Raw genomic sequence first — 6000 nt, forward strand, 5'->3', positions numbered from 1 at the left:
TGCTCACATGAGTTGGCACCTGATGACGCAGTACGGATGGGACCCTCTCTCTACACAGCCCTTGCTGCAGGCTTGGAGCTGAGGACAAACTTCCTGTAAAGGTGAAAGAAATGGAAAAAGACCTAAATATGGAGACAGACTCAAGCAGAGATGAGGGAGGAGCTGCCCTGACCAACTGGCTGGAGATAGGAGCACAGAAAACCAAGATGTAGAAGAGCCAGTACCAGGGTTTGGCACACAGCAAGACACCCACACCTGCAGGAGAAGGCAGGGTGGGCCCATGTGGGAAGAGGGGGCTCAAGGGAAGTGCTGTGGGAGCCCAGGATCTGACAGGGAACCTGTCGGACCTGCTGGATCAGCTGCACACGGGCTAATCTCCAAACAGAAGACAACTTGCTTCTGGCTTGTTATACCTGACAGCATTGCTTCCAGAGCTCCCAGGACCCAAAAACACCAGCAGGCAGCATGGGCGAGGCAGGGACACACATCCTACATCAGCCTGGATGATTAAAAGGGCAGCCAGGGATGGGAGGATGGTGGAGACCTTCCCTTAGCGCCTCCTGCACCACTGATCTAGTGCACTAGATCAGCACTTTCTGGAAACTGCTGTATTGCCAGATGATGATTGGGCATCTGACAGGAGATGAATAAAGTCGTTAAAGTTCTTATTTCTGGCTATAAAAAATAATAATAATGAAAAGCAGACAGAGATATGGGAATGGCTGCCTACAGCTTTCCCATGTTGCATTGAACCGAATAGAGAGAGAGCTATCTTCAGTTGTTTTCCCTTCTCATTTTCTCCTGTCTCCATGCCAAGAGCAATCAGTGTGAGATCAAGCATTTGGAAGATACCATGCTTAGTCAGAAGCGTTCCTCAGTACCTGTCAGAGGGACTATCTGTTGTTTATTTCGCGTGACCTTTTCCCACTGGCAGTGCCAGAGCTCCCCTGCCACAGTCCTCCATCAGAGCCTGCTGTGCTGAGCCAACCCCACCGTGAGTTCAGGACCCATGGGTCTGCAAACCAGAGCAGCACATGAAGACAGTGTCACCTTCTTTTAATGATGACTGTTCTGCCTCTAGCTCTGCAAGTGAGAGCTCCTGTTTCTGTGTCAAAGGCTGTCCCCCTTCTTCATACTTCTTTCCCCAAAGGTACAAATGTGCCTGTGCTTTCAGGTCCTGTGTAGCCCAAGATCGAGATCTGAATATCAACTATTTCTTTTGTGCTCTGCTGTACCAGCCTGGGGATATTTGGCTGGGGCACTCTGAGCAGTTCGGAGACTTTGAGATACCACTTCTGTAGAGATTTGCTACACAGCTGCTGTCAGAAGAGCTTCCTCTGTCCTCACCTGTAGCAGTGACACCTCTCTGGTAAGCGCAGCCTCGTCCCAAAGTCAGGTATAGCTGCCTCGAATCTGCCTTAAAAGATTGAAAGGGATCTTTGGAAATGAATTGCGGCCCTCATCATCTGGGATCAAAATGAGCACTGGGCTAGAGGTCCTGAACAACCCAAAGCACTTGAGGCCAGGATATCTTTCTGCCACGTTGGCACCTGAAACTCCCTTAGTTTCAGATCCAGTGTTGACCGACATCCTGAGCAGTGCAGAACAGGTCCTGCACCGTTGGGAGCACTGACACCGACCTGCATGCAACTCATGCTCAGAAGCCTGCAGATTCAGCCCACTCTGGCAATCAGAGTAGCCCTGCTCTCCACTGAGTTGTAAGCCCCCAAGTGGCCTCTCTGCAAGAAAAGAAGCATTCAAAATGTGTATTCACATTGATGAGGTGGGCACAACCTCTGGGAGGACACGTGGAATGGATGTCACTTCCTCTCTCCAGCACTGCAGGAACAAAGTTGTGTTATCGTAGTGGGTCTCAGCAGCTAGCTTCCAGACATGCCATACAACCAGGAACAAAAGGTCTTCTGAAATAACAGTGCCTCCAGCCCAGAAAACACTGCAGTCCACATGGGGAAACCTTCTACCAGACCTCTGAAGGCCAAAGAAGAGTTAACTGCAGTTCTAAAACCCAGCAAGTTGCCGGGATACCTTGGGGCACGATCTGGTTACACTTGTGCAAACAATCTGGCACCAGGCAGTGAGGCACACGCCTTTGCATTTAACATTTCTATTTTCCCAAGCCTTACCATCGGCTGTCGGCATAAAGGACTGGGAATATATGTTCAAGATAGAAGGCATTTCTAGAAACTGGCTATTCTTCAAAGGCATATTTACTGGATGTTCCACTAGCCACAATCCAATAAACACACAGCAATATTACATTGGGCAAAAATATTTGGGATAAAAGAAGAATGAAAATCCTATTACCATTTTTCATTCTATATTTTTTATCAGCAATCTACATGACGCTATAAAAATCCTTGTTGTGGCCAAGTCAGCAGATGCCAGCAGGACTGGCAGTAGGGAAACAACAAGCCCGACTGGACTATCAATACACAGCAATCTGAAGTGGCTGAGAGTTGGCCACAGTCCAGGAAAACTTGATTTAAGATTTAAAAAGTCAAATGCAAGGTAAGGCACCTGAAACCAGACACACAGGTTATACTTACAGGATGCAGCCTCGGAAAGCAGTTGCCTTGAAGAGAATGTAGAGGACAAGCACAGACTGCATAGAAGGACTCCTCTGATCCCTCCACAGAAAGGGCAGGCACCAGCAGTGAGCATTCCTTCTTGTTCATGGCACCAGTGACTTCTGAAAAGCTGCGTCCAGTCTCTGCACCATCCTGTAAGGAAAAAGAGATAATAAAGAAGTCAGGCAAAGAGAAAAGAATGACCCAGGAGCCGTGTGCTGCGTGCTTCTGCAGGAGCCCAGTCCTGCTGGCTCACCAAAGATGTAGCTGAGAAGGGATCTGATTTCTGCTATGGGCACTCTTATGGGGAAAGGCAATTGTGGGGCTACTGTGGGAGAGGGCTTTCGGATACCGTGGTGCCTTTTCTAAGACAACTGCAAAAAGCTGGAAATGAGAAATTTCACCTTGAAAGAACACCCAACAGAAACAAGTGAAGGCCATTTAGTAATGGAAGCACTTGCTAGAGAACAAGGTGAAATTATGGGATTAACTGTTTTCCAGAAGCCACTCTTTCATTTGCCTTTTGGGAGAAACTATATAGGTAGCTAGACAAAACAGGGTTGTTTTAAGCCCAGCTGGTCCCAGCGTCGTGCTCTTGCACAACACATTTGGGGTGACTGTTTCTCTGTATTCGAGGGAGCGAAGGAAGCATTGCAAGAAGACTTGGGCAGCCTGAAAGATTTTGCTAGCTGCCTCCAACTCTGCACTACACTCTGGGGGATGCTTGCACTGCTTAAGCTTTTTGTCCTGTAAGTTATACGACCGTCTCTTCACAAATTAAGCAAACAGAGATTCCCTCCTGCAGAGCTGAAAATCTCAGTATCAATTTCTCCAGTTCTCACAAAATCCTCACCAGTTTGGCTCTGGAGAAAATGCATAAAGAACCCCTGTCTGCTCTTAGTTACAGCTGGGGAGCTCTACAGACATCAGTGAGGTTTCATGGTGTAACAGAGCAGAAATCAGCTCAGCATGCTCATCTTCTCAAGCTAAGTCTGTCCTTCTGTTTCGATAGATTAGCACTTTGCCTGCATTTCTCCCTGCACAGTGATGCCAGCCTGGCCACAGCAACAGTGAGCAGCGAGCAGCAGGAGGCCCCGCTCCATCCAGCACCAGCTCCCAGATCTCTAACAGGGGCGGCTTTTGTTCTCCTGGTGCCTGTCTGATCTCTCCAGCCCTGACTAACAGCACTCTGCATTCCTCCTCCAGGGCCCCCTCCCCACGTAACTCCATGAAACAGTCTATTACTTTTCTATTTCAAATCCAGATCTGGCATCGGAGCAAAAATAAAAAGTGATCAATCATCACACTGATGCAGAAGGGTCTTTCTTCTCTCTCTCTCTCTCTTGGTTTTGTAAGCTGAACTGTCAAAAATGAAAATTCATCTTCTGTTTGAATACGCAGGGAACACGCAGAGTTGGGCAGTGTGATACAAGGAGTGTATTTTCCAATTAAAGTGAAAAAGAATGCATTGAAGAGAATAAACTGATAATGCTAAACCTACCTGAACATCTTCCTGCTACGGGAGGTTGGAAACTTGTCACAGCTGCAGGGTGAACTACACTACCACTACACCTGAACTACACTACCAGTCTGACATGCCCCACATGCACATCACCTCTTGGCTCCTAAATCTAAGTCTACAGTGGGAATCAGGCAACTTTTCCAGTTGTAGACTGGATCTTGGGTGGGGTACCAAAAGCAAGTTCCTTCAGTAGATCTGAAGTCTGTCCAGACACTGCCATCCCCTCCCTCTGGGGCAGCAGCAGTGCTCATCACAGAACAAGCAACTTCCTGATTGCAAAGTAGAACTTCCCTGGAACAAAATGCATTTCAGAGCAAACACACTGGAAAAAAAAAAACAAAACAGGCTGTGCATGTTCAGGTTAACTTCCCTTAGCCATTTCCAGCAATGAGATGCAGGTCTGATGGGCTTCCTCCAGAGTCCTCTCCTTTTGTATGAGTTTGTGTTTTACTTAAGGCTAGGACAGCCCTTCTGACCTTACTGCATGTAGGTCCATGCTGCAGAACTAGGTTCCTTTCAGACAAAACTAAATGACAAGATGTGCTCCAAAAATTCACCTAGCTGTCCCAGTTGCTACTGAATGTTCCAATCACAGCTAGTGGATCCCCCCAAAACGCACATAGCAGATCGGCACCAAATGCTGCATTCCCCAGATCTGCTGCACCTTGCTGCTTGCTAATGTGAGCACAACCACTACAAAGCCTCTCAAACTTCCCAGCAAGCACTGTAGCTCTCAGAACAAAGAACAGCCGGGCTGAGGTTCAGGTAGAACCTCAGGTGTGTTCTCATGCCGGAGGCACTAAAGGAAACAAAAGGGCAGATGAATTTCTGTAAAGAAATTATCAGAAAGATTAAGGATTAGTAATTATTTTTGCATTTGATAAGTTATTGTAGCATTAATTTCCTGCAACCATTTTTTCTTAGGTGCTGTGTGTACAACCAAATTCTTTACGGGATCATATCAGGTACGATGCTGACATGCTCAGATGACAGCTTCTGTAAGGTGTACTCATTCACTAGTTATTTTCCAATTATCCTGTAGCTGTGGTGTGATGAGTAATCTTGTACAGGGAGAGGAAACCTTAATTTGACTGCCCTGAAAGCAGGTTACTGTGATTTCTAATGAGTGTCAAACAACAACAAATCCTAACTGACCAAAATGGAAGGTAACTGGCTAGTGTCATGTCTAATTTCTCTAAACAATGGTATCATTAAATTCTCCTGCTATGGCTGATTTTGAATTGGCAATGAGAATGAGTTACGCCTGCTACAGAGGGATCTCATATTTCTCCTCTGGTTGTATCTTTGATGTATTTAACTTTATGGTTTCCATTTTAATATTTGTGCCCTTCTGTTAGTGATGACAGATGTCTGGAGATTTGTGGTTCAGCTTCTTGATGGCAGAGAAATCAGTAAATGCAGCACCTGGGTATACTATCAGATGAATGGGTCACCTTAAATGTGTACTCTGAACCCAAATATAGGAGGTGGATATCCCTAAAAGATTGCAGAAAGATCGCATTACTTTCAAAAGCTGGTAGCAAAGCTGCAGGAAAGCACCGAGTTGTCTGTTGGACAGTTCAGCTGTCTCCTGCTCAGTGGAAGAAAAAGAAACACACTTCTTGCCCAGTGTGGCACAGTGTTGCCAAGACGTAATGAGGAGCACCTAGCAGCAGAGAGCCAGATGAATGTGAAGCTCAGACAATGGCTACGATAGGAATAAAATGTATACAGCCAAACACAGATGCAGCTACGCTTCCACACTGTTACTATAGGCAAGGAAGAAAACGTGCACTATCTCTTCCCAGTTAGCTCATCTAGCATGTCAGCAGGCTTGCACCAGAACAAGTCGTTTTTGTTCCTACCCAGTTCCTCCTCCTTTATCTGCAG

The 6000-nt window shown here is 46.5% G+C and overlaps 1 long non-coding RNA gene across 1 annotated transcript in view; it reads right to left on the minus strand.

The window, feature by feature from the left end:
* Positions 1-5772, minus strand: part of LOC128075462 (uncharacterized) — a 33503-nt gene extending 27731 nt beyond the window's left edge. The window contains exon 1 of the long non-coding RNA XR_008203838.1: positions 2568-5772. This is a non-coding gene — a long non-coding RNA (uncharacterized LOC128075462). The remainder of the gene's footprint in view (positions 1-2567) is intronic.
* Between the last annotated feature and the right edge of the window lie 228 nt (positions 5773-6000).

Source organism: Tympanuchus pallidicinctus, unplaced genomic scaffold (assembly GCF_026119805.1).
Source record: "Tympanuchus pallidicinctus isolate F22 unplaced genomic scaffold, pur_lepc_1.0 scaffold12, whole genome shotgun sequence".
NCBI classification, from domain to species: domain Eukaryota; kingdom Metazoa; phylum Chordata; class Aves; order Galliformes; family Phasianidae; genus Tympanuchus; species Tympanuchus pallidicinctus.